The sequence below is a fragment of the Abramis brama genome (assembly GCF_963993115.1).
Source record: "Abramis brama genome assembly, chromosome: 18".
Taxonomy (NCBI): Eukaryota; Metazoa; Chordata; class Actinopteri; order Cypriniformes; family Leuciscidae; genus Abramis; species Abramis brama.
The window spans coordinates 8870801-8898171 of record NC_139980.1 but is presented as its reverse complement, the minus strand read 5'-3'; the positions used below and the strand labels follow the sequence as shown (position 1 = coordinate 8898171).

The window sequence follows — 27371 nt, the reverse complement described above, 5'->3', positions numbered from 1 at the left end:
ATGGTACAAGATCAGGAAATGTCAGTTAGCAATGATTAGATTCAAACGGACTCTTCAGGAACTAGTCGGGATGTATTTTACAGTCCTTAAATTTGAAGCTGAAGGGATGTGATTGTTCTAGATTTATCCTCTGTTACAGCAGGGTACTGTAAGCCCACTGTTAGCGCCTGGGAGTCCCTGGTACAGCACGGAACATCTCTTGTTAAGGCCTTCGGGCTCTCTCACACACACCAACACGGCAAAAAATGTGCCAATGTGTGCTCGAGAATGCCACAGAACGGTTTCCTTCCCTCAGTCTCTCATTCCTAACTCCCAAGATGTTCTTCAAGAGCGGTAAGATTTGTTACTTGTTTACTGTTTCAGAAGACGCTTAGACCAATGGCACTAATGATGTGCTAGTTGAGTTGTCAAGCTAAGACTGAAAAGGGAGAGGAAGTATGATCTCACTACTTTTCTTTCTCTTCTAAAGACTCATGTCTTTTATGAATGTTTACTCCTATTATAATATGGAAAACAGAAGTCAGGCATTATGGGTCTTAATAGTTGACGGGCCGTTTTAGGAGGTAGCGGTCATAGTTGAGTTTAGGAGAGGAAGTCACTGATGTAATACAAGGACAATAACCTTTGGTTTGGGGCTACACTTCTTCTTGTCAACTGGAGCCGTGAAAAGAGGTTTTGTGACTGAGACTTTCCAGGCTTTGGTGTGGGAAGACTGATCTTCATCCGTTTAGCCACATCACAGGAACCACAGATGCTTAGATGGTGTCCAAAATCTAATTTTGTAAAGAAACAAGGATTAAAAGACAGATTTTTAAACATGTATTTGTGGTTGAGTTATTGTTTATATTGTGGGTTGAACTGGTTTATTTAAAGTAGAGAGACTTAGTTGAAAAAGTCATGTTTGGTAGTCGTCTTCCAGTCTGAACTGAACTTTAACTGAGGTTTAGATTCTTGTAATGGAACATCACAGAGAGTTGAGAATATGGCAGGGTAATGAGAAAGCTAACACATCCTGTCGTGCCAAGGCAACTTCCTGTTGATTTTGTTTCCATTTTGACTTAAGTCAAGAGTTGTTAGGCTTTATATAAATCTCTGCCAACTGTTTGGCCTGAAGACGTTTTGTAATATTGATGTTGTTGACGTTATTAGTGATAAATTATTCATATTTTTTAAATTATATAAGAGAACGAAAACCTGAGGTGACTTGTGTGGACATTCTGTGTAGCTTCACAATATTTCAGATAATGTTAATACCAATAAGAGCCAGCAGAGTGCAGTGTTTGCCAGGGATGGAAATTACTTATGGTTCGATTTTTGTCATAGGGATGTTTAAACACAGAGATGTTTTTATTTTGGTCTGATTTGGAGAATATTAAAAAGTTGCCTGATTTTTCCATTTTTTTCCTGGAATTTTTTAGTGAATTTTATCATAGTAAAAGTATTCTACATTTTAATTGATTATAAAACTTACAAAAAAGTTCCACAGTGTTTTTTTGGACATGATACCATAGTTTGGACATCTATTTTAACATGTGAATACAATGGTATATAAATATGATACCATTCTTTTTTATTAGCTAACAATAGAGTGCTGTGGCAGTACTATCAGATGGGAAAACATGGTAATCTGACATATACCATGGTACAGAAATGAATGTGCCATGGTATTTATAAGATACTGACAAGAATACGAAAACCATGTTACCTACATGGCAAATGTCCATATAAATCCCCCATGGTAGTACTGGCGAGTTGATTTAAATATCAGATTCTGAAGTGACAGACACACTGAATAAGTCTGCCTTTTATTAGTTAGCTAGTTTTTCAAGTGCCATTTCAGTAGTTTTTTTTTTTTTTTTGTTCCATTCAAAGCCCTTTGCTAAAGTATGCTTGTAAATGACAAAACCCATCTGCTCCTTAAGTACATTCTGTCCTTGCTCATGTACTTTTTTATTCTGACAGTAATTCGTAATGGCACTGAAACTCAGAATAACCAGATAAAAATATTCCATATGTCACTTTAAGGTTCAATTACAGTATGTTACAAAATAGTCAAAGCATTACTGGAATTCATCCCTGAAGGACAACTGACTAAGACTATTTGCTTTAAATAAATGTCACATCCATTCAACATCCTAAAGCTCAGAACACATGATTAGATTTATCTAAATATTATATGACTTCGGAAATAGGAGCTTTGAGGCACAGCACATGCTCCAAACTGCTGTCGCTGAGGTGAAACCCAGTTTGTCTCCCAATCTCAGTTTCCTCATTAGGAGTTTGAGGTCACCATTCATGTAACCAGAGTACTGTAGTCTGGGACCATGACCTAAATATCCTTCAACAGGCCTAAAACCAAACTGTTTCCGATAAAGGGCTCAGCTGAAAAAAATAACAAGCTAGATAGCTGGTTTGCACTGAATAATACAATAAAATTAATATACAATATAAATAATATAGTTTTTTTTCACGGTGTACTTCAGAGTAGAACTCGAATCCAGTGTCATTTGTCTTCGATTCCTGTCAAAATCCCGCTCAGAGCCGGGCAAAATGTACCAGAGTGTTCTGCCAGCAATATTTTTAGACACTGTGCCAGCTCACGGGAAATACATTTCTGTATTTATCTTTATCCGGAGGGAAAGGAAATAACTGCAAACCAAAAAGCTACAACTCTTGTTAGAAATGTACATTCCTCCCCTGCCCATTAAAACGGTTCCAGGCTAGGATTTGCTTACGGGCGGATTCAAGGGGCTCTTCCACAACACATTCTGTCAAATTCATCAAAACCTCCGCGGAATGCAAACTTTACTTTGGAGCGATGGCGTCGTCCATGTTGTAGCAGCTCCGTGTGTGCAGATGTTGTGTGTTTGCTCACGAAAGAGCATATTTGAGCACTGTAAACTACAATTCACTTCTTGCTTCAAGTCCCGATGCATGAAGGACTGGAGCTTTGAGTTAAGTTTACGATGAGGGTTAGTCTACTCCACCGTGTTTTTGAGTCTGGCAACATGGCCTCGGGATGTTCAGGATTCCTCTCAGGTCTGCAAGGAATGTGGAACATTTGAGGTGCCAATGCTAGTGACGCACACGACTGACGGCAAACATTTCCTTCCACCTGTCCTTTTCCCTTCTGGCTGGAGTCCTGTCCAGAAAAAACACGTTGGATGGCATCGTTTTATTGTATCTTGTTTGGAGGACTCGGCGTTGAAATTTTTCTTGGATTAGGGAGTCAAATGACTTGTGTATTTCGTGTCCAACTGGCTGGATGGTGCCACATGGTGCCAAGAAATCATGGCAAATTGCGTCAAAACAAACAGAAAAATGGATCGAAATGAGTGATGTAAATAGCATCCACACTGCCAAGTGAGTGACATCAGCTTTGCCAGAGTAAACCATTACGGCCCATGTTACCATGTCAGCAGACACTGTTTGTTGTTAAAATCGCATGGTGGAAACTCAAAACAGAGCGCTGCTGAGCTGTTGTCAAAATCAGCTTTCTTTCCACTTCCAGACAATATCGCTTTCAGACCCAGGACTCAACTGCCCTGAGTTCAACTCCTACAAATACATTAACAAATACCACTTTTCCTTTTCCTGTTCTCCATCATGGTAAGAACTGCCTCTATCTGGAGCTTCCACTAACCAACATTAGCCCAGACACAGCACCGCTGTGACGGATACGCTTTAAAGAGACAGTTCACCCAAAAATGAAAATGCCGTCATCGTTTATTCACCCTGATGTCGTTCCAAATACTTTATTTCATCCATGGAATACAACTGAAGAAGTTCTGTAAACTGTCTGCTGCTCTCTTCCATAATAAAAGTGGATTGGCTCCAAAAAGGGCTATTATAAAAGCATCATAAAAGTACTGTAGTTCACATTTATGCAGTGTATCCTTTGTCTTTTGACATGTACATACAGTTAGACACAAACAGGGTCTTGTAAAAGCTTTTTTACCTTTCTAATTCTATTCTATAGACCTTATTCATAGCAGCGCCATCTTTGGGTTGTACTGTTATTTTACTGTGTTTTTGGATTGTTCTGCTGAGGAAACACTCCAAAAATATCTTTCCAAGAAACTTCAGTAGACATAAAACTCCAGGCAACATGAGCTGTAGAAAATGATAAGTGGTCTGGCAGTTTTATACAGCTTTTTCCAGCAGATGCCAATGAAAACAATCTATTCCTCACAGCCTAACTTTCATACCTGTCATGCTCTGAATAAGGTCTATTCTGTTCTATTATATGCCTTTAATCATGTCCTGTGTCTTCTAGGCCTGTAAGGGTAGTAATATGGATTATAGGTAGTTCAACGGACAGACTAAGGGATCAGAGGTCAAGGGTCAAAGACCTGACTACACTGAAGCCAGACAGAAGGAAGTTGTTCTGTCCCTCTCACATGTATCAGTCACCTTTTATCAAGCACAACACCCAATTCCAAACAAAAAGACATGAATACAGCACTGTTCAGTGTATGTCATTTTTTTGTGGCACGTCTGGTAGAACATCCGCTGTACCTATTATACTATACCTTAGCTATTATACTCATACCATCATTTATACTGTTTTGTTTTGCATCCATCAAGTTCCAAATAAAAAGAAAATCCCATAAAAAAGTTTTTAATTCCCTTACATTTATGTTTAGTAGACGCTTTTATCCAAAGCGGCTTACACTGCATTCAAGGTATATACAGTTACAGTGGTATATTCAGTTTTTGCATTCCCTGACATTGCTAGCTCCACACTTTACTCTTTGAGCAACAGGAATGCACTTAATTTATGTTATATATACGATTTTTGTGTAAAAAAATAGCTAGCATGATATAAACACCAAAACATTTGGTGTCAAAACTATTTTCACTTATAGATATCACAAACAATTACAAAGAAACACAAGGTAACACATTGAATTAAACGTGAAAATTTTAAGTATAAAAACTGAGATTGTCTTGTAAAACATACTCCAATAGTAGGCCTATTTAATTACAACTAATATATAAAATGAGTCAATAAAAACAGACCATAAAGCTGCTTTGTGACCCCTGAGCTTTCTAAAGAGCCCTGTTCTAATAACACATATTCACATTTCCCAGATAGGCAAACTCTCTCACACTCACTCACAGATTCCCCCACAGCACAGCATTTATTGACTCTCAGCATACTGTTACTTTCGTCATGTAACGCCTCCGATCTCACGCAGGCTACTCCGTTTCCGTTTTGTGTTTTTTTTTCCCATCTGTCTTAACTCTGTCCAGACAGATTAACAGAAACACACGTGGGCTAGAAAGATCACAAATGCGTGTTTGAGGAAGTGAGGTGGCATAAAGCCTGAGTTCGACAGGTGAGTGTGTGCGAACACTGTACGTCTCACTTACATCCTGGGCAAACAGGGACGGATTGCAAAAAAAATGCTCCCTGAGCTCAAACCGTAGTCGCGAGCCGGGCCTATTGACAGACGCTTCGTTCATTCGCCCACAAAACGTTGTTTCTCCTCGCAAACCGGTTTGAGCCGACCCCACTGCTGGACATAGCTTCAGCATCAAAAGATATTTTTAATAAAGTGGTCAACAGCAGTTGCGCAAACATTCTAAAGTAGCTTACGAAAACAGCCGCTCGAACGGCCGTAGAGAGAGAAGCCTTCTTATGTCCGCTGGAATGTTCGTAAGGCCCCGTTTCACCACCCTCTCAGACACAGGGGCTCTTTGTAACCGTTCACTGACCACACAGTACACCAGATCGCTCTGGAATTCTGGGGTTGTTTGTCCTGCAGCATGCAGGACTTGTTTATTTTCTTTGACATTTTTCAATACAGTATGTGCTATAGGAGTTTGTCTAGCTGTCACAGTTAATCCTGTGAACCTTATGAAGTAAAATTAGAAATAGACTTTAGCGAGTTTCTGAAGTTAGTTAGGAAAATGTTTGCTTTTAATTTCAGAAGTTCAAGTTTAGCTTCAGTGAATATGGCGGCTTGCTTTTAACAGCTCTGAAGGTGAAATCTGTGTGGTAAGGGACCAATTTCACATTTCAGAGCTCTCACGGATGTTGTGTGCGCGGCACGGGTAACATTTTGGTATTATTACTTTACATTTCTCTGAAACAATGACGCAGTGAGAGTAAAAAATAACACTAGTCAACATTTTAAAGCAAAAAGTAGGTCCTCAGAAACAGTGTTTTCTAACCTTTAATGCCCTCATATTTTGAATAAAATCTCCTTTAAATCTTGGACACGAGAAAATGATTAGAGGGCCCCTAATGCAGGTCATTCACTGATGGATAGACTCTGGATGCTGGAGAGAAACCAAGAGTTATCCAAGGTGAACATATCATTTATACACACATACATCTTGGCGTAAAAAATCTGCATAAAAAACGCATAATTTCTAAGAAAAGTGTGGTTTTCTGAACAGCTAGCCTCTCACCCTTTCACTATTAAACACATTCAGCTAATCTGTGGGTGTTTCTGGCATGCTGCTGCTTGATTATTAAGCCTGTATTTCTGAAAATCCATAAATTGTTAAGAAAAAAAAATCAATGGCAAGTAACGAGTGCAAAAGCAAAAGTGTTTGTCCTGGTAAACCCATAGTGTATGTTATCGGGACAAAATGTAATATGCTTGTCCTTGTGTGCAATATCCGAAATCCTTATCCTTGTGGGGATATTTTTTGATCCCCATGAGCTTATAAATCATACTAAGTGATGTTTTTTTAAAATGTAAAAATGCAGAAAGTTTTCTGTGATGGGTAGGTTTAGGGTTAGGGAATAGAATATATAGTTTGTACAGTGTAAAAATCATTACGTCTATGTGTGCGTGTGTGTGTGCATGTGTGTACCTACTTAACTATATTTTGGGGACAAATTTGTATCCAGAAGTGACCAAAACCTGACAAAATCTCCAAAAACATCCATTTGGGGACGTCCTCATTTGTAAATCTGGTATAAAAATACCATGTTTTGTGTGTGTGTGTGTGTGTGTGTGTGTGTGTGTGTGTGTGTGTGTGTGTGTGTGTGTGTGTGTGTGTGTGCCTTTGGTTTATATTACATTGTGGGAACCAAATGTCCCCACAAGGATAGTAAAACCTGAGATCACCTCCATTGTGGGGAAATGGGTTAATAAACATACTAAATTATATTTTTTTGAAAATGTAAAAATGCAGAAAGTTTTCTGTGATGGGTAGGTTTAGGGGTAGGGTTAGTGTAGGGGGATAGAATATACAGTTTGTACAGTATAAAAACCATTAAGTCTATGGAGAGTCCCCACAAAGATAGTGAACCAGACGTGTGTGTGTGTGCGTGTGCGTGTGCGTGTGTGTGTGTGTGTGTGTGTGTGTCTGGAATTCTGGAATGTTATTCTGGAATGTTAAATCTTTCCTAATCCTGATTACTTATAGAGTATGACTTCCTAGTTTATTTTCTGTAAATGACTTCAATTCATATGTAAGATGTATTGCTTCTCTGCGCCTTTGAAATAAACCCAGTCATCTGGCGATGGAACTGTTGCTATTCAAGGTGTCTGGAGCAATGAATAGCTATTGAATGATATCTAAACAGAGTTGCTCTGATGCAAGGCCTGTTTTAAACTTCACCCATGATATATGCCTTCACGTCACATACCTCTCTTCCTCAGTTCATCTTTGGCAGCCTAAACAATTACAATGACTTCACCCCCTCTTGAGATCTGCCACAATAATAGCAGGGTGTGTGTGTCTGTGCGTTCTGGAAGCAGCCTGTTTGCTTTATTTGAACTGCATTAAGTAGGGCTAATACTTGGAACGGACACTACATCTATGTAGGATCTATGATTAAAGAATGCAGGGCTTTTTTTTGTCATTGCTGGTACTGTGTGTGCTACGAAGAATTATCCCATTTCCCAAGCTTTCCATTCAGCACCGCGCCAAAGACGTTTGAAACAGCACGTATACACTAATCAGGGGAGAGCCTCGGCTGGGTTTCATTTCACAAAGAGAATGATCAATTAAGCCCCTTGATTTATGAAGAAAAACTTCACAAAAATGTCTAAGCTACTTGTTTTTCATCTGGCTATGTAATGTACTCCCATCTGTTTTAGTCAGGTAAACTCGGGGTCAAGAGGTCGCACAGTTATTGAGTTCACGCTTATCTTTGGAAATGAAAGTGTGGGAGAAAACATGTTTTTAAGAGATTAAAATGGTTCATAAAAGATTGTTTTTCTCTTTTCTGCCTATCAGAGAGAGCAGAGGTACAGTGTCCATACAGGGAGGCCGTAAATCACACTCCCATAGTCGGAATGTCCGCTTTCAGGGCAAACAGCACCCGCTGTAGCGTAAACAGTCCTGCCATTTACTGAGAGGATTTTTATCCTATTCTGCCAAAATGCCACACAAAAAAAGGAATTTATCATGTCAAAAACATCCTCCAGCGCTATCAGACTGGGGGAGAGTTTATCCAACATTTTCCACCCTGTGCATTTCCTAAAACACATATCACCTTATTTCAGTTCTACTTTTTAATATACTTTTTAATCAAAATCAGCTTACTTGATGTGCATCCTATCACTGTTGTTACATATGTATACTTCCCTACTATATAGAGGCAAAAAGCAAGGTTATTATAGTGAACTACAACTAAAGTTTCATTTTATTTCAGCTAGATGCCAAAGCAACATTTGTCATCTTAATTTAGTTTAACTTGATGTACTAAAGTAACAAAATAAAATGTAAATACAATTCAAAATTAAGAAACACTCAACAAAATTAGTAAATCTTTAACTAAGATACTAAATAAAAAATAGAAAATGCATTCAAAATATAAAAAACAGCAAAAGTATCTCAATAAGTAATAGTTATATGAGTAATATGAATCTGAATTCACATTATTCATAAAACATTAGGCCTAAAGTACCCAAATGACCTTCTACTTCCAGTGAGATTCTGAAGTGTGCATCCAATGGACACTTAACCATTCCATGAGGCCATGGGAGGAGTTGAATGACAGTGAACATAACTAACGCTAAAGGTCACATGACAACATGGCGGATGTAGTATATCCGGATCAAATTCATATTATAGAAAACATACTTTTTAATTTGGTCCAAAAGAATATTTATTCCTGGTGTCAATGCAACTTTCCCATATGCGATTCGTCTCGCATTTGGTGTGAACAGGCCTTTACATGACAACAAGTCTACGCAAGTTATTTGACCTGGCAGCAACAACTCTGTCCTTGTCTGTAAGTTGTTTGTCAGACTTAGCCAGGCCTTGGAGTTTTTTAATGGTTAGCTGAGCGATTTGGCACTAAACTATAAACTTAAGCATCTTGGATTTGTTTTGAAGTGGATTTTGAAAAATGTTCACAGCATGTCTGAAACTGGAGAAAACAGAGATTCTGTAACATGGCTGAATGAGGTGAGAGCTGCAGGAGTTCCCCGATGAAAGTTGTGTGTTTCAGTAATGTGCTGTGGTTTACGATCTCAGGGATCAGACTATAGGCTGGGCGAATGAGTGAACTAACGCCATAACTGTTTTCATACTTCCCAGGGCTCCAGTTATTAAACTCGAAACGAATGAGACCCAGACCTGACTTCAAGCCGCCTTTTTATCTTGATCCCCTGGCACTGAGATATAAATCTGAAATGCACAAGCCTCAGAGGACGCAGAGAGGGTATTTCCCAAGTTTTCTGCTGACCTCTACGCCAGGTGTGCACCTTTGAAACAATGACTTCAACATGGAGGTAGATACAGTCACACACAAAGAATCAGTGGAAAAACAAAAAAATTCAGGTCTGCAGCTTTACAGAAGATTACGGGTGAGCCACAGAGATTACGGCTGGTGGGTTTGGACTCTGGGACGGTACACACCTTATAATGCACAAAAACTAACAGGTCTGTGAGAGCCGGAATTCTTACTGGTTGGTAGGTGATCAAATATGTCATGCAATAAAATGCAAATTAATTACTTAAAAATCATACAATGTGATTTTCTGGATTTTTGTTTTAGATTCCGTCTCTCACAGTTGAAGAGTACCTATGATAAAAATGACAGACTTCTACATGCTTTGTAAGTGGGAAAACCTGCAAAATCGGCAGTGTATCAAATACTTGTTCTCCCCACTGTATATATACTCACTAGTTATATACTTACATACTTATAAATATTATAGCAAGTGCCAAACCAAAGACAACCATCACAATACAATAGAATAACATCATCACATTACAACGGCAAGGGACATAAGTTCAGAGTGCTATCTGGTCACCCTCTGAATCTGACCTACTTGAGCTCACAAAAATACTTGTGTCATTGCATCATGAGAATCTAAATGTGTTTAAAGTGAGCTGAACGCCTGGCGTGAACTCTTGACACAGAGCAGAATAACCGTGACGCAACCCACACAAACCGTGTCTTTGTAATGGCCGCGTTGCTAATAACAGCACAGCGGAAATGTATCGGTACACAGACAGTTCAAGAAGACCCAACATCTGCACTGCGGACTGCCCGTGTCCTTGCATTTGCAAGTGTGTGAGCGAGGCGACTACTTTGGTGGTTATTTCCGGCCGCCACCCACCGCCGTCGTGTGTGGCTGAAGAGGCCTCAAGACCTCCAGCATGTTCTTGGAACTGTTGCTTAGTAACTTGTGAATTGCTTAGAGGAAATAAGTAACTAAAAGTGCAGTACAGTGGTAAAAACAACAGTGGTTCGGCCTACTTTTATATAAAGTAACTGTAATCTGTCTGACGTTTCTCTTGTTGGCATCACTATTGATAAACCATAGACATATGCACATTCTCACACACACATCATGTAGCCTTCCTGCTCACTTTCGATCTTTCCTCTGCGTCATCATACCACACACAGGTTTACATTCGTACTAAAACACATACTGCTACTAGGCTAGGTGACCAACTGACGCAATCGCACATACGCAAAATGCATTAGTACTTCCGCAAGCAATGTTAGGACGTATGATTTTTACCCAATGTGGTTTCAAGGTAAAACCAAAGCAACAGTTCCCTGTTATTATTATAAGCCATGTGTAAAATCGCGACCTAGATATATTAATCATTATATGGGGATTTTGCTGCAGGCTACTGAAACAGGAGCAGACAGAAGCAGACATCTGTTGTGCATCTCCTGTGTGGGCCGATGGTTTCGGGTCAGGTTAGTGATGTAACGGATGTGAGCAAGAACTGTTCATTCATAGACAGCTGATGCCTCTGGGTCTTGGGACTCTAAAAATAGCTGTTTAGATTCAGCTGACTGACTGAGGAATCTCTTCTTTATTTTTATTAGTCTGCTTCGACCTCCCCTGCCGAGTTCACTCTCTTGTCTTCCGTTCTTGCTCTCATCTGTTTTAAAGACTATGGATGTCAACCTGAAGATAAAACACTTCTGTGCATTCATTTAAAAAAAAAAAAAGAATTGTGCATTTTTGTATTTAAAAAAGGGTAACGTTTTGCTGAGGTAGCAAACAGGGTGCAGAATTACAATTTGAATTTGAATGTAAGGACAGATTTACAGTCACTGTTTACAGATCACAGAGGTAGTCTAAAAGTTTCATCGGTGATCTTTAACCTGTGTTGAAGGTGAGAAAGTGTTGAGTGAATGGTGTGGAGGTGCTCAGTGAGGGGTGTGTGAGGAGTGCTGGGTCGTTAAAGCAGTCTAGCCATACGGCACACAGCTCTAAGCTTCCCATAAGGCAGGAAATTCCTCCTATGGGCCGTTCCACACCTGCACAAACATATCGTGCCGTAGCACGAGCGAAACTCTACTACTGACACCCAAACAGGTCATGCAAACCACACAGACTAGATCTAAGATATGCCTGCACATTTTTCTCATGTAAACGCGCACAATCATTTTTAGGGTCGTAAGAGAATAAACTTTTACCTTTACTGTAAAAGTAAATGCTATAGTCTATGTTATTTGCAGTGGTTCTCTGCAAAAAATAAAGGGTAAGTTTACCCAAAAATCTAAATTCTGTCATTAATTACCCGTAAGGCTTTTGTTCAGTTTCGGAACACAAACGAAGATATTTTTAATGAAATTCAAACATTTCTGTTTCTCCATTGACAGTCTATGCAACTACCACTTTGACGATTCGTAAAACTAATTCATATGAATTAAGAGGTTTAGTACAAATTTTATAAAGAGACACAGTCACTTTATATGATGAACAGATTGAATTTAGGCTTTTATTCACATATAAACATTCATCAACAAACACATCAGTTGTGGGAAATGGAAATTCAAGCATGTTCGCTTGACATGCGAGAACCAATGAGGTTTGTCAAAGCAGGTTCGGTTGAGCTTCTGTTTATGTTCGCTTATATCAATGTTTATGTGTGAATAAAAGCTTAAATTCAATCTGTTCATCATATAAAGCAATCAAGTCTCATCAGAAAATTTGGACTTAACAGCTCAATTCATATGGATTAGTTTCACGATCTCTTTATGAACTTTTTGAAGCGTTAAAGTGGTAGTTGTGTGGACTTAATTAACTACATGTACTTAAGTTATGGAGTTAGGGTTTGGTTTAGGGTTAGTTACTTGTAATTATGCATAATTTACTGTTATTACTATAGTAAGCATGTAGTAATGTGTAACTACATCACCTTAAAATAAAGTGTTTAAAGTTCCAAAATTAAAAAAGAACCATAAAACTATCATAACAGTGGTTAATATGACCATTACACTGTATTTCATGTCTCATGAAATCTAGCTCTCCTTGGTGAGTTCATATGAGAAATAGTGATATCTGATTCCAGAACAGATTTCTAAAGACTTCTAAACATCTTTTCAATTAATCAGTTGATTCAGTTCACAAAACCAGTCTGAATGATTCATACACATATTGGATTGGACTCACTGACTGAATCTGGTCTGTTTCTCACATAAAGTATCGTTGGACTTCAGAAGTGTAACAGTGTACGAGTAGCATGGACTACAACAACATGAGAGTGAATAAATGATGATAAAATTTCTGGGTGAACTATCCCTTTAACTTCATCTGCTACAGTATTCAAGTAATATAGCTGCCCATGTGTGCTAAAGTCCTTCTGTTAGCATGTGCAATTAAAGAAATGACATACATAGGAAAAAAGGTACAGTACCTGTGCAAATTAGAAGCAACTGGCAGAGTGGCGTGCCAAAGGCTCTTTCTTTAGCTTTTTATTTAAACTTGACTCAATCAAGCTATGACATTATTGTCTTTACATCATGTCAAATGTTAAAACGAATTTGTTGGCTGGTAAAATGAAAAGGCTATAACACACCAAGATCCTGCAAAATGTGTTTTCAAATATTGAAACATAAACACTGCTTGCTATTTTCCTTTACATAATAGGCCTTGCCTCCGTCTCCATCTCCCTTCTATATCTTTTTTTTCTGTTATTTTTTTTCCCAGTAGGCCCTGCTGTGAGTTATTAAGGCACTTGGGTCTGTCTGGTTTTATTTCCAGAGTCTCGTTTTTCTTCAGGAACAGCAGCTGGAAACAGTGCCGCCTGACACGCTGCCAGCTCCCACCGAACGGTTCCTCTGCTTCCCTCTGACAGGAGTGAGGACCATGGCCCAGTGCTTACTCAGAATAAGAGACCCTGAGGTACCAGATATGAAAAGGACGGAAAGGATATAGGGATTCCAGACGTGTCTTAAAAAATCAGGAGATGCTACAGTATGGAACTAAGCCGAGGTGGATCGCCATTACAACAAAATGTAAATTGTGCAGCATCGAGTCCTAACTCCTGCAATAGTGAGTGATCTACATGCTGGCTTAAGAAACAAGTACTGCTTCATCATTAAGTAATGTAGGATACAATGTAAGTTAAAATGTTCTAAAGAGCATGATTTGCATCATGAAAGAAGAGCATGAAATCCGGCTTAAGTCTTTTATTGCTCTTCCTTCTCACTCTTCTCTCTCTTTCTGTCGTTCTTTCTCTTTCTGAGTCTGGCCTATGGATAGAGGGCTGTATGAGTGTGTGAGTTTATGGTGAGAGAAGTCAACAGGGAGCTGTGAGAATGAGTGTGTAGAGCAAACATACATGCAGTGTACTAGCATCACTTCAGACGTCATCAGGACCAAACATGAGAAAGAGTAAAACCCATCTCGCCAAAATGTCAAGACTAAATATTCTGATAAAATGTTGAATTAGGAATTGGAGACCTACAGGTACAGATGTGTGCATTTTTTACTGTAGAGCTCATAGAGAAAGTTAGTGTAAAATGTCAAATAAGCATTATTTACAATTCATTTTATTTATATATAATTATATATTATATATATATATATATATATATAATTAAAACATCAACAATAAAATAATATAAAAATTAATTTATACATCAGTGTTATTTTGTTTTGTCATATATACTTTATTTTACAGTCCTGTTTCACATGAACATACTATGTGCTTATTGTAGTAAAGTGCACATACTGTAAAATAAAGTGCAACCATTATTTGTGTTATTTACATATAGGATTTATTCTTTTATTTTTGTATTTTCAGTTATTTTAGTTTAAGATTTTATTTTTACATAAAAATGTATTTTATTTTTTACTGTTAGTTTTTGTTATTTTAGCATTTCAACAAACTTATTTCAGTTAGATTGCAAGGCGACATTTTCTAGTTTAAGTTTTTCATCTAATATTTATATTTTATTTCAGCTTTATTTCAATTAACAAAAACAAGTTAACAGTAACCACTGATTGACTTCTAAAACCGCTTTTTGTAATGTCTATTCAAAGTTTTACTATGAATTATCTTCATCTTCCAAAATTACTGATGTATTGATGCAATTAATTGTGATTAATCTGATTAATTAAACAGAATTTTGTGCATATACATTATTGTGCATACAACTAATTTACAGCACTGATCAATTTTACTTCACCTTACACTTAGGCGTTTGTCTCAAAGGTTCTGATCATCCTTGATGATATATCCAGCAATCACATGGGAACGTCACTCTCAAACGGACCTATAGGATCAAGGGAAAACATAGCATCTTATTTTCCATCCTTTAAAAAACTAGCCTAGAGGTTTTATCAACTTTCCAGAATGTTTGAAAGCAACAGGTGTTGGAATGCCTGTACACAGGGGAATTCTGGGGCTGGGGCCAGTGAATAGGCCCTCAGTGTGGATACTAACCAATCGGGAGCAACAGGACACCGTACATCATTGTACAATCGCATAATCAAGTCAATGCCCAGCAACACACAGTCAACCATGTGTAAACCCTTCATCTGTACACACTGCCAATCTTATGTTACAAACAAATGAACACGTGAACTAAATGTTTCGCTTACAAAGACAATTACTCTAACAGAACAAGGAGCAAAGCAATGAACAAATCAATGATCTGATATTAAACTGGAGGTCAATAACTGATATATTTCTCATTTTCTACCAGTTTTTTAACACATAATGATTTTTTCATTATGATTCTCCAGTAATGACAAATCTGCTGAACAAGCAGCCACCAGCTATCAAGAACAAGACAAACTGTGCCCTGGCCTAAACCTTCAAATCCAACCCTAAACCTTCACGTAATTTTGAGCTTTTCCAGAGTATAAATATCCGGCTTTTAGCAGCATTACACATATAGGCACGCAAGCACACAGACATTTTGATTGAACCATGGGCGATTCTAATTAGAAACAGACCTGCTTTTCACAAGCTCTCAGTACACGCACATTTTACGTAACTCTCACCTAAGTGCCATAGGTCAAAAACTCTATTGTGGGGCCCTGAGACGAAAAAAAAAACGTTTTTTAAATCATACTACAGCTCTAGAGCTCAGCAGGATGTGTTGTGACATCCACTTTCACATTACTTTCTCTCCGAGACCTTCACTGGAGATTCCGTCCACAGTCTCAGAGAGAAAAAGAGGAGCTACAATGATAGATTTTGTTGAGACTGTTGGGGGAACTCAGGGGGGTGATGATTGCAGACCAGTGACTTTCCCATGTCGTGGGTTTAGTGAAGGTTCAAGCACATGGTTTAGAATGAGTCATGCCCAGACAGACAGTGCTGCTCTCAGGGGCTCCTTCACTGACACAGACAATATGACTCTGGGTCCAAATGGGTGTCTGCCAGACACATCAGCCAGATAGGGCCAGATTCCAAACAGGCCATGTAATCCACCCCATTTATATAATCCTTTCCTTTGTCCCTGGGTTTTGCTGGAAAAGAAACGCAAGTAATCATACCCAAGCTGTATAAATGAGATTCGCTTATGACTCAGTAGACAATAAATACAAATAATTAAAAAATGCTTATTTTCATTTAATTATAATTATTACTAATGATGATGATTTATAAAAAAAAAATTATTTTTTTTTTTGACTGACCCTTAAACCTAAACATACCACTAAACCTGCCCTTAACCTTACCCATATCCCACGTAAATATGTACCTATGTTTTGATGTAAGTACATAGTAGTTAAGGACACCCAATAAAAAAGTTTTTTGGTAACACTTTAGTTTAGGGTCCAAGTCTCACTATTAACTAGTTGCTTATTAGCTTGCATATTACTAAGATATTGGCTGTTTATTAGAACTTATTAAGCACACATTAATGCCTTAATCTGCATGACCATATTCTACATTCCTAATCCTACCCAATACCTAAACTTAACAATGACCTTACTAACTATAAATAAATCATAATTAGGAGTTTATTGAGGCAAAAGTAGTAGTTTATAGTTAGTTAATAGTGAGAATTAGACCCTAATCTAAAGTGTGACCGCTTTTTTACATAATAATAAGGCAAGCAATGTTTTTTCACATTGCAAAAATCAAATCAAATAAGCATGACTCTTCTGTGGGCTTTTAACAAACATTTACGAGAGAGAATCGATGAGTTTTGTTTAGGTCAAAACTCACAGCAATGTGAGTGTCAGTGGAATTTATCAGCTTTGTTTGACTGTGAGCGGGAAACACACCTGTGACCACCAAACATGACTGCCCTCCAAAACCCCGGGTCAAATGCAATGTGTTCAAGATCTCTCTACTTCCTCATCTCACTGAATGTGATGACACTTCATTACTCATTAGGTGGAAAGTTTGACTCCCTTGAGGCACAATTTATTAAAAACTTTTCTGTTCCAGGAAGAAGAAAAAAATCACAAAGAGCAGTGGAAAACTAATGAAGAACTAGAACACAGTCAAATGGCAATGAAATCCAAGACTAGAAACTGAACAAGACAATGACACTAAACATGACCGTGACACATGTATTGTCCACATCTATTTTAGAGTCAAAAATACATCCTCCAGAACTAAATTAGGACATAAAAACCTATAATTTATGGCACACATTTAGAGCTGATGGGGGAGTTCATTCTAGAATTAGCATCTATAATTATCTAATTACTCAATTATAGAGCCCTATATGGTGACATCTCACATTTCACTTAATTTGATAGCCAACAAACACAAGTACAAATCCCAAAGTTCATAGTAGAACAAGAGCTTATCATGTGGCCATCTTAGCCTAAACCACACAGTAAATGTAAATTTAAGAGGTGCAGTCACAATTACTGTTTGTCTGGCAAATTTTACATGTGCAAAAATCGATTGGGAATTTTGTATGAGGTCTAAACATTTCTCCACTAAGATTTTTGCGTTGTTTTTCGAGTTTCAAATTCGCAGCGCTGGCCTACAGAGACCTGCCTGGTTTGAAATTGACTTCTGTGTGAGCAGTTCTTAATACATTGCTACATACTGACAGCAGATTTATCTTTTTTGCCTTTGAAATTTCTCTAATGTGACCGCACCTAAATCGTTTTGATCCCAGATTCTTTCATAACTCATCTTTCCTGTTTTGACTTTAGAAGTTTGAGGGTAAGAATGAGATGGAGTTGATCAGATGTTGCCAGGAAGATCTGAGAGGTGATGGAATGAGGGGCATTTCAAACAAAAATATTAAAAAGACTATGAAAAATCTTTTCCCAGCATACTTGGACAAATGACTCAGAAAACTCAAGGTTCAGGGCCGATCTCTGGGTGTTTGTTATTTTGCTGAACATGTGCTGTACTGTTTTTTAAAATGCTCATGATCAGTCAAGGCTGAGAGACCACACTACATTAAGACTTTCACCCGGTTACACCCTTAAGACACACAATTGAGCCTGTCTTCTCTTTCTACAGGACTGGAATTTGGGCCTATCACATCTCGTCTGATTCAGCAGCAGTGAGGTGGAGCTCAGATTAGACTTCAGCAGGCCAAATGTGCAGCATCAGCTAATAAAGTTCCTCATCTGAACCAGCATCTGCATCAGATTTGGGTCAGCTGCATGCGTAGACTAAACAGGTGTCGGTTTTTCTTGCTCTGGTGATTTTCAGTCTGAGAAAGATTCGGGAGGTGTCCAGGGTTCCTCTGAGTGTGGGAGTGTGGGAGTGCAACGTTTCGGATGTATGCTGACATCAATTTTAGAGCATGTTGTCATCGTTTAAAACCATTAATGGTGTAATATAACTGAGATTTATTGATGTATTGTCATAATTATGCATGATGTAAACAGAAAGCCATTGCAATCGCATGATGTCACTAAAACGAGGGTTCTGTGTACTGTAGATGTAACGTGTAATTTATCATGTGTGCTTTTTCTCACAATGGCTATACTCTGTACAGTACATTTTAATGTTTTACAAGGTCTAGTTCTTCCATTACTGAATAAACATGATAATGTTTTATGAACAACGACATCAAGGGTTGTTTACACAGCCACTCTCATTAACTGCGTTATATCCTCTATAAGTGTCAGTATCTTTACAACACAGTTACACTTCCTAATAAAAGGCAACGCTTCAATAACAGAGTGTAGCTGTCTGATATGGGCACACACATCCTTTAAGCCAAAAAGAGCACTTATCATATGAAGACTGTTGATTCTGAATTCTTCTATTTTATTTTTTTGTTCTGAAACAGATATCATTTGAAAAATAAACTTATATTTTATATAATATTCCAAATATACTATTATATTATATTATATTATATTATATTATATTATATTATATTATATTATATTATATTATTATATAATATATTATATATAATTTGATGGTCAGATGACATTTCAATAATGAATAAGCTCATTAAGTTTTCAGTGAGTTAGTAATAATAATAAAATAATATTAATAATAATGAATACCATTTATGAATAGTATTTACTATTATTGTTATTATATTATTAAATTTTTTTTATAAAAAATAATGATGATGAAATTTTATAAGATTGATATTTATATTATTATTATTATTATTAATATTATTATCATGTGTTTAAAACACACACACACACATAAATCCTTTACCATTCAAATACCTGCAAACATTTGAAGTGAGAAGTGAATGTTATTCAGATTCTGTCTGTGACCATTAAGTAAATAGGCCGTAACACCTGTAGGTCTTTTTAGGCTGTCAGACTCTGACAGCTCCTTCAGGAAAGGCAAAGCCACATGAATTTACAGGGTGAATGCAATGTTTTGAACTAAATATTCATTGGGGGAAAAAAAAAACATACCAGGTTCCTTTGATATATCTGGATCATACGCGGTAAAATTGGGAAGGATAGCAGCGTATCACGCTATGAAACACCTGTTTTGGAAAAAAAATGGTAAAGAAAAACAGTTAAGTCACACTCCCTATGAATGAAACATTTACCTTGGCACATAATGAAATAAAAAAAGGTAGATTTGACAAACAGTACTCAAAGCGTTTTCAGGAAACCAGTTAGGAGTGCCTGCCAAATTACAAAGAGAAAGAGAGAGAAAATGGTATTCCTGTTAAATCACCCGAAAGCAAACAGCCAATGCCGGGCTTATTAAAGACAGATAATGACTGTTTGGGTAAATGAAAGGAAGTCAAGTTTCCGTCTCTCTTTTTTCAGTCTATTGAATGCCAAATGAACTTAACACCTGGGCAAATTTGAGAACTTAAAAGAGAGAGAGAAAAAGGGTTACTTTTTGGAGCCTAGAAGACTGAGTGATCGTGACCTACTCTGCAACTCAATGTCTGAAGGTGGCATGCGAATAGTTATAGATGACTGAAGACATTGAAAGAAAACAGAAGAAAAACAGAGACTGTAGGCTCGACATCTGGCAGGGTGGCGTGCTAGATTGGACGTGTTGTTAGTAGGTCAAGACTCGACAGTTGTCTGGAAAACGTCTCTTTTTTGGGCACCTCTGTGGCCTGCTTTTAAAAAAAATTCACTAACATGATTTGCAAGCTATAGCAGCAAGCATAATGATCGAAGTCTCAAGGAACTTGTTCTCATGTTGTTTACTGACATCACCTACATCCTGTTTTCGTTTGATAATCTCATGTGCAGATAATACTGTGTCTTATTTTGTACAGTACAGTGATCTTTGCCATGGGAGCATGTTTCATAAGAATCCTGCCCATGAACCCACATGAATTGCCTTTTAAGGGAAAGTTAAGCACAAAGACGGCCCGAGCTGAATAAGATGCCTTTCCAATGAGGGATTCACCACAAGCAAGCAATACAGCTAAAATAAAGACAAAGATTTTTTGTGCATATCCTGTATTTTCATAACTTGGAATTTCAAAGCAACCCCATTCTGTAACACACTAAGTCTGGTTTGATTGTGTATAAAGTTAACCACTGAGCCTCTAGGCATTTTATTATGTCTGTCTCGATTAAACAGGACAGAGCAAACCTGGCTAAAAATTAATAAGCAAGTGCACTAGCATGTAAAGCCCAAGTGAATAATTATGTGGAACAGATTATGTTGTGTATATTTACTTTACACAGTGTTTCGAAAATATAGCCAGAAGAATTATGTGTACAGTACAACCACTAAAAAGATGATTTAAACATCATTACAGCTAAAATAAAATGCTTAAAGGTTCTGTAAGCGATGTCACACATTTTTTAGGCCAAAGCATTTTTTGCCACATACAGCAAACATCTCTATCTGTCCCCTGGGATGAGGAGGGGGGAGGGTCGAGCTAGCCTCCGTTTTGTTTGACAATACTTTGAACGTCAACAAGAAGTGACATCACCCAACATCACTTAGGCTACGTTCACACTGCAGGCTAAAAACGACCCAATTCCGATTTTTTTGCCCCTATGCGACCTGTATCTGATCTTTTCATGACAGTCTGAACGACACAGATCCGATCTTTTCAAATGCGACCCAGGCCACTTGGGTATGTGGTCCCAAATCCGATACATATCCGATCTTTTGAAATGCGACTTCAGTCTGAACGGCCAGGTCGCATGTATCCGACCCGCACGTCATTGATACGCGAAAAACGTCATAATTCTGCGTTGAAGTAGTCGTCGGTTTGAAAACGGACTGCATATTCGTCGAGCTGAGGTAAATCTGCCGAACGGGTCGACCTCGACGAGCCTGTTAATTAAAAAAATAAATAAAAGCCCACGGCCACCATCATTATATATGACTAACGTTATGTTAACTTATTTGTGCTGATATTAGATAGGTCAGCGCCTGCTGTCTGGCTCTTGTGTAACGGTCGCTGCGCGCACTCGTGTGTGTGTGTGTGTGTGTGTGAGAATCACAGTTAGTTGAAGTTTAGCTACTTCCGCAAACAACAAGTGACGTCGTTGACCGTTGAGTACTCTTCTGCGCATGCGGGTCACTTCTGGGTCATTTCACGTTCACACAGGAGATCACAAAAGGTCGCATTTAATTGGAAATGTGAACGGCCTTGCAAAAAAATCTAATTTTTTCAAAAAATTGGAATTGAGCATTAAGCCCTGCAGTGTGAACGCAGCCTTAGACAGAGCACCTTTAAGGGCACCTCAGATAAGTGCCTGAGTTAGTAACTGAGTAGTATAGTAACTGAGCCCAAAATCCATTCATCATAAACGTAATTCATACGGCTCCATGAGGTTAATGAAGACCTTCTGAAGCGAAATGATGCTTTTTTGTAAGAAAAATATCCATATTTATTACTTTATAAACTATAATCACTGGCTTCCTGTAAAGGCTGTATGAGAGTCGAGTTCCGGCAGAAGAGTGCATGACCTCTGACCTGACGTATGACGTAGGATGTAGGAAAAGCGTAAGCTTAGGTGAGAGTAGACACCTCTCCCAGTTTAAAACAAACACGGCCGGGCAACAAACTCAAGCTCCTCCGATATTTCTCTTTAAAAATTCTCGTTTTAAACTTATAATTTGTGACCATTAGTTAAAACATTTAAAAATGCACCTGCAGACTATTTTCCCGTCATGAAGTTTGCCATTGAGGATTTCTAGAAAATATTGCGCAAAAATCTCGTCTCGTGAACCCAATCTCGTGTCTCGTCTCGTGAGATAAGAGTCTCGTCACACCCCTAGTGACCAGTGTTTTGTTTTGCACTATCCGCTGCATTCGTCAATACGTCATGCGGTCACTCTTTGGCCATAACTCGACTCGCGAATGGCCGTTACCAGAAGCAAGTCATTATAGTTAATAAAGTTATAAATATGGATATATTTAAATAACTATATAAATATTCATAGAAATATCCATCAATAAATAAATAAATAATAAATATGGAATTCACTCCCATTATAAAGCTTGGAAGAGCCAGGATATTTTTTAATATAGGCTAACTCAGATCTAACTCAGATGTGTTTGGCTGAAAGAAAGTCATATACACCTAGGATGGCTTGATGGTGAGTAAATTATGGGATAATTTAAATTTTACTAAAAAACATTATTTTCTGGGACCACATTTAAATAAAAAAATATGACCAACATCAGGCAAAACTTGTTTGAACTTGGCTTAACAAATTGTGTGTGATAATTAAGCGCATTAGCATTTAGCATGTGTGGATAGACATTAACCTGTGCTGAACCTGGAACATTCCTTTACACAAACAGCTGAATGATGCAGATGAGCCATGAATCATCAGCAAAATGCTGTGGAAGACAGGACCCGGTTGTTGAACGGCAGGGCGTAGCGCATTTAAACGGTCATGTTTGTGAGGATTAGTGGGCGAGTGCACAGTAGCGGACAGTAAGCTAGCAGTGATAGATTCCTCACCGAATGAGCAGACACTTTCACTCTTTCACCTCATCTCTGCACTGCTCTGACTCATACCATGTCTGTTATTCAATCTTTTTAGTGGATGAGTGGGAAAAAGGTACTGGAAAACCCCTCTCATCCTCCATGTTACCGTTACCTGTATGACTGTACTGTTTTGCTAATCTCCATTTTGGGCAAAGAGACTTTAAAAGACAACAAATGTGTGTGTTTGTATATGCTGTGTTCAACAGGTTGTGATATGTTGCTAACTTAGCTGTTTTGCATGTTCTTTGGCTGATGTGGTGTTGTCCCATACGGTGTTGGACCTTCATTGTTTGTTGATTTAAATGTCAGGTACGGATGCATCAGACCTGAGTTTGTGGCTGAGGGCTATGTGTTTTTGTGTGTGTTGTGTGTCACCAGTCTGCTATTTTCTCCCTGTTTTGGGGTAACATTCCTGTATTGCTTGTGTTGGCACTGAAGCTCTGTCCTGTACTGGTCACATGAATCAGAGCTTTTCATGGCCGCTGCCGCAGACATCCACCCTTCGCTCTCTGAACGCACTCTACAAGGCCAACGTTACACATCTAAGTGAAGCTCCACAAAGAGCAATTATATAACAGCTAAGAGAGAAAAATGGATGCTGTATACTGTATGTACTTTAATCAAAATGACTTACCACTATCACTGCACTAAATATAAAATATCAAAATAGCAGAAAGCATTTTTTTAAAGAAATTAATACTTTAATTCAGCATTTATTCAGCACAAAAAATTAAATGCTGTTCTTTTGAACTTTCTATTCATCAAAGAAACGTGAATGTATCATGCTTTACACAAAAATATTAAGCAGCACAACTGTTTTCAACATTTATAATAATAAGAAATGTTTCTTGAGCACCAAATCCGCATATTTAAATGATTTCTGAAGAATCATGTGACCCTGAAGACTGGAGTAATGGCTGCTGAAAATTCAGCTTTGCCATCACAGAAATAAATAACTTCTTTATATATATATATATATATATATATATATATATATATATAAATAGAAAGCTGATATTTTAAATTGTAACAATACTTCACAACACAATTTATACACAAGTGTGGCTACACGTTTTTAGGGCCACTATATTTAAATCAAGAACAGTTAAACATACAAATTAATTATTTTAAGTTTATTTCGCCTGTTTATACAGTGAGTCTTTAAGTCTTACTTTCCATAAACTTTGCACTCTTTGCACTCTGGTCCAATTTAGAAGACCGAAGACCGGGAAACAGCCTATAAATGTACAGAGTTTACTGGTACAAATTTCTCTTGTTGTCAGAGCATCTGTCACTCACAGATCTCAGTCTGTTTTGACCTTTCTAGTCTCATTACGGGTGTCTAAATACACACCGCTTCAGACGCCACATAGGAACAAAGCTATCCTATTTGTGTGAGGTTTGGCGAGGCTTCTGCAAACAGCCGATCTCTCTGAGAGATTGAAAATATGGAGCCACATCTATAGAAGGTTAACTGCTCTGTGGGGGGAGGAGGAGATGCATACCTTGGCGTTGTCTGGTAAAGCAGTAATGTTGGTGTATGTCTAGGGGAATGGGCTGTTCAGGGGCCTATATTTGGATCTTTGTTCTTTGTCGTGACAGCGTTCAAACCACGATCTGAATTCCAGGAGAAGAGAGGACTCAATAAACTGAGTAAAGTCAGTCAGGCGGCCATATCACTGATTGGTGAACAGCACTGCTGTAAATCGTACAACGAGACACATAAGACCACAGCCCTTTCCTTGATTTTCTGTTCTAGTCTAAAGAATACCTTAAATATTTACTGACCATCGTGTTATTTCTTCCAAGAACTCACATTTTTTTCACCATACAAAAAGTTAAAGTGTTTTGACATCAGTGTTTGCCAAGATAGTTTGAAATACCCCTTTGAAAAAAGGAGCCAAACTAAATACACAGAAGCTATATAAGGGTTTATTGTCTTATTAAACATAAATACCAGTTAATTTAATCAGAGCCTATTTTGAACAAAATAATGATCAAAATAATGAACAGAAACACTAAATATTCCACTATAAAAAAACACATAAAATGATGCAGAGGTCAGTGAATAGTTTTAAAACTTTTTGTTTAAAATGAATCATCCAAACAAACTGAATCACTAGAATGAATCTGACTTTCCAACTCAACATAAGAGAGAACCGTTTAGGACGAACCAATTGACTAAAATGAATAGGACAGTCCAACGCTTATTCCAAAGGGGGCCGTTGGGATGTATCAATTCACTAGAATAAATTAGACTTTCCAATGCTGCATGTGTAGTCAATGTAGTTTTGACTTACTGCGAAATGGCTTGTTACTGGAAAAGTTACATCATTTTGAAAACAGCGGAACCACTCATGATACTGACAAATGTAGTTCATAGAGTTCTTGTGTCCCTACTTTTAGTGAGTTATTCCCTACACTGCTCAGTAACAACTGATCTAAATACAAACATGACATGGTTACTTTAGTCCAAAACCTCCAGAAACAAAACTTATTTGGCACTGTTAAGTGTATTGGCTACTGTCAAACGGGCTATAAAGGGGGGGGGGGTCTCAGATTTTCTCAAGTTTTGACCTAATTTTTCATTTAGTTGCTGGTAACATTAGACGCCTTCAAAAATGGGCTTGTGGCGCGGATGAAACTTAACTGGTCTGTGCATATCCCAGCTTCCTCTCTCAGATCAAACCTTTCAACAAATCAACCACTGTTTCCCACCACATTCCATTCTTTAAATTTCAAACAAAACAACACTCAATACTCGATAGCCTTTTTCACAAACTCGCACAAGCCAACCCACCCCATCATGCCCCTTTACTTGTCTCATAAATCAACCAGCCCTTTCTGAGGGACCCAATTTCCACATTTTTTGCTCTCAGAATACCTTAAATGATCTAATGAGCGGTGTGGTTTTTCATTTCGAGACGTGATGTTGTACGGTGGGCTCGGGCCAGTCTGGACTTTGAATCAGTTCAGTCTGACCCAGCCGCACCATTTCAAAGGGCCAAAACTACAGCCCGTAACCACCATTAACTCTGTTTGCCGTGTCTGCCACATGTGGTATTTAAACTGAGGCTGAGGGAGGGTCAGTTTGAAGTTTCAAAGTGCGGAACATTCTTTTAACGGCCAGCCAGAAGCCAATTATAGAGGCAGCAGCTTTAGATGAGGCGGCAGATTGGGGGCTAAACAATCTTTCTTAGAGTTTATTTTATGGTTCAGTACTTATAGCTTTTTGAGCCTTTTAATGATGAGGCTTTATACTTTGAAATATATGATGCAGCCACTCTAATTTATGTCTTTACATTAAACTTTTTCAGCAGTAATCAAGCAGGAGTAATCAAATGTGCGGATTGAGACGATAACCTTGTAATAATCAATAATCCTGATTTATGATGCTTAAGTTGATTGTCTTCTGCTTGCAATATTCAAATCATTACAGTTACAGTCACCCACTCTGTTGACAAAAATGTGCTTGAATGTGCTGAATTATGATTAATGTTACACTGGAAAATGTTTGTGCAGCAGAGGTGTTAAGTGTGGATTTTATGCCTTCCATATGGTCAATTCCACAGAAGCATTGTGGTGGAAAAATATGGATCATTTTTGGCGTTTCTATCAACATAAGGTTAGCATACCTCACTGAGGCCTGAATCTTCAACACATGTGAACCTGTTGAACCTGTAATAGTCACTTCTGTAGAAATGTTTTTCTATCACATATAAAATAGCTATTTTTTCATTCAGTCTCATTAAATACCATTTAAAATACTCAACTTACCATCATATTTGCTGACTGACCACAAGGCATCAACTATGGCGTCATCACACATAGGATGGGCAGAGAGGGGAACTGATGATGTAACTAGAGGAGAAGTGAAAGATGCATGGGCGAAAGGAACGTCAGGCAAATCCCATGAGGAATGCTCCACTGAATCCCACAGGAATGTGGCCGCAAAAACCTCTGCTACACAACAACCAAGCAAACGAGGGCATCCCTTTACCACAACCACCACCTCACCAGCCAGACAGAGGAAACCCTGAGCAGGAAGTGACTTAAAAAACCATAACACAGGATTTCTAACTGCTTCATTTCAAGTGTTTACCCATAAAAAACAGCATTACGCCCTTTTTCACTGATCCTTGCTAAAACTTCCAAAGCCACAAACCCGAGGACATCTATAACCAAATTGTTTCTGTTAAATGAAATTTAAGCACTTGTGTATGGGAGCTGTTTATTTGTGTGTTCTTATACATGATGGTGCCATATTTTTGTCTTTTTTTACACAAGGAAATAATAATGAGTGCAAACTACAAATTTCTTTTCAAGGCTAAATATGCAAAAGCAAAT

The 27371-nt window shown here is 38.0% G+C and overlaps 2 long non-coding RNA genes across 2 annotated transcripts; one reads left to right on the top strand and one right to left on the bottom strand.

The window, feature by feature from the left end:
- The first annotated feature begins 209 nt into the window (after positions 1-209).
- On the top strand, positions 210-18671 carry LOC311069091. Its single transcript, XR_014603474.1, has 3 exons — positions 210-333; positions 13434-13724; positions 18124-18671. It is a non-coding gene; the product is annotated as an uncharacterized lncRNA (long non-coding RNA).
- LOC311069092 lies at positions 331-26887 on the bottom strand. The gene is made up of 3 exons (XR_014603475.1): positions 26802-26887; positions 14864-14950; positions 331-773 (listed from the first exon to the last, which is right to left on the bottom strand). It is a non-coding gene; the product is annotated as an uncharacterized lncRNA (long non-coding RNA).
- Between the last annotated feature and the right edge of the window lie 484 nt (positions 26888-27371).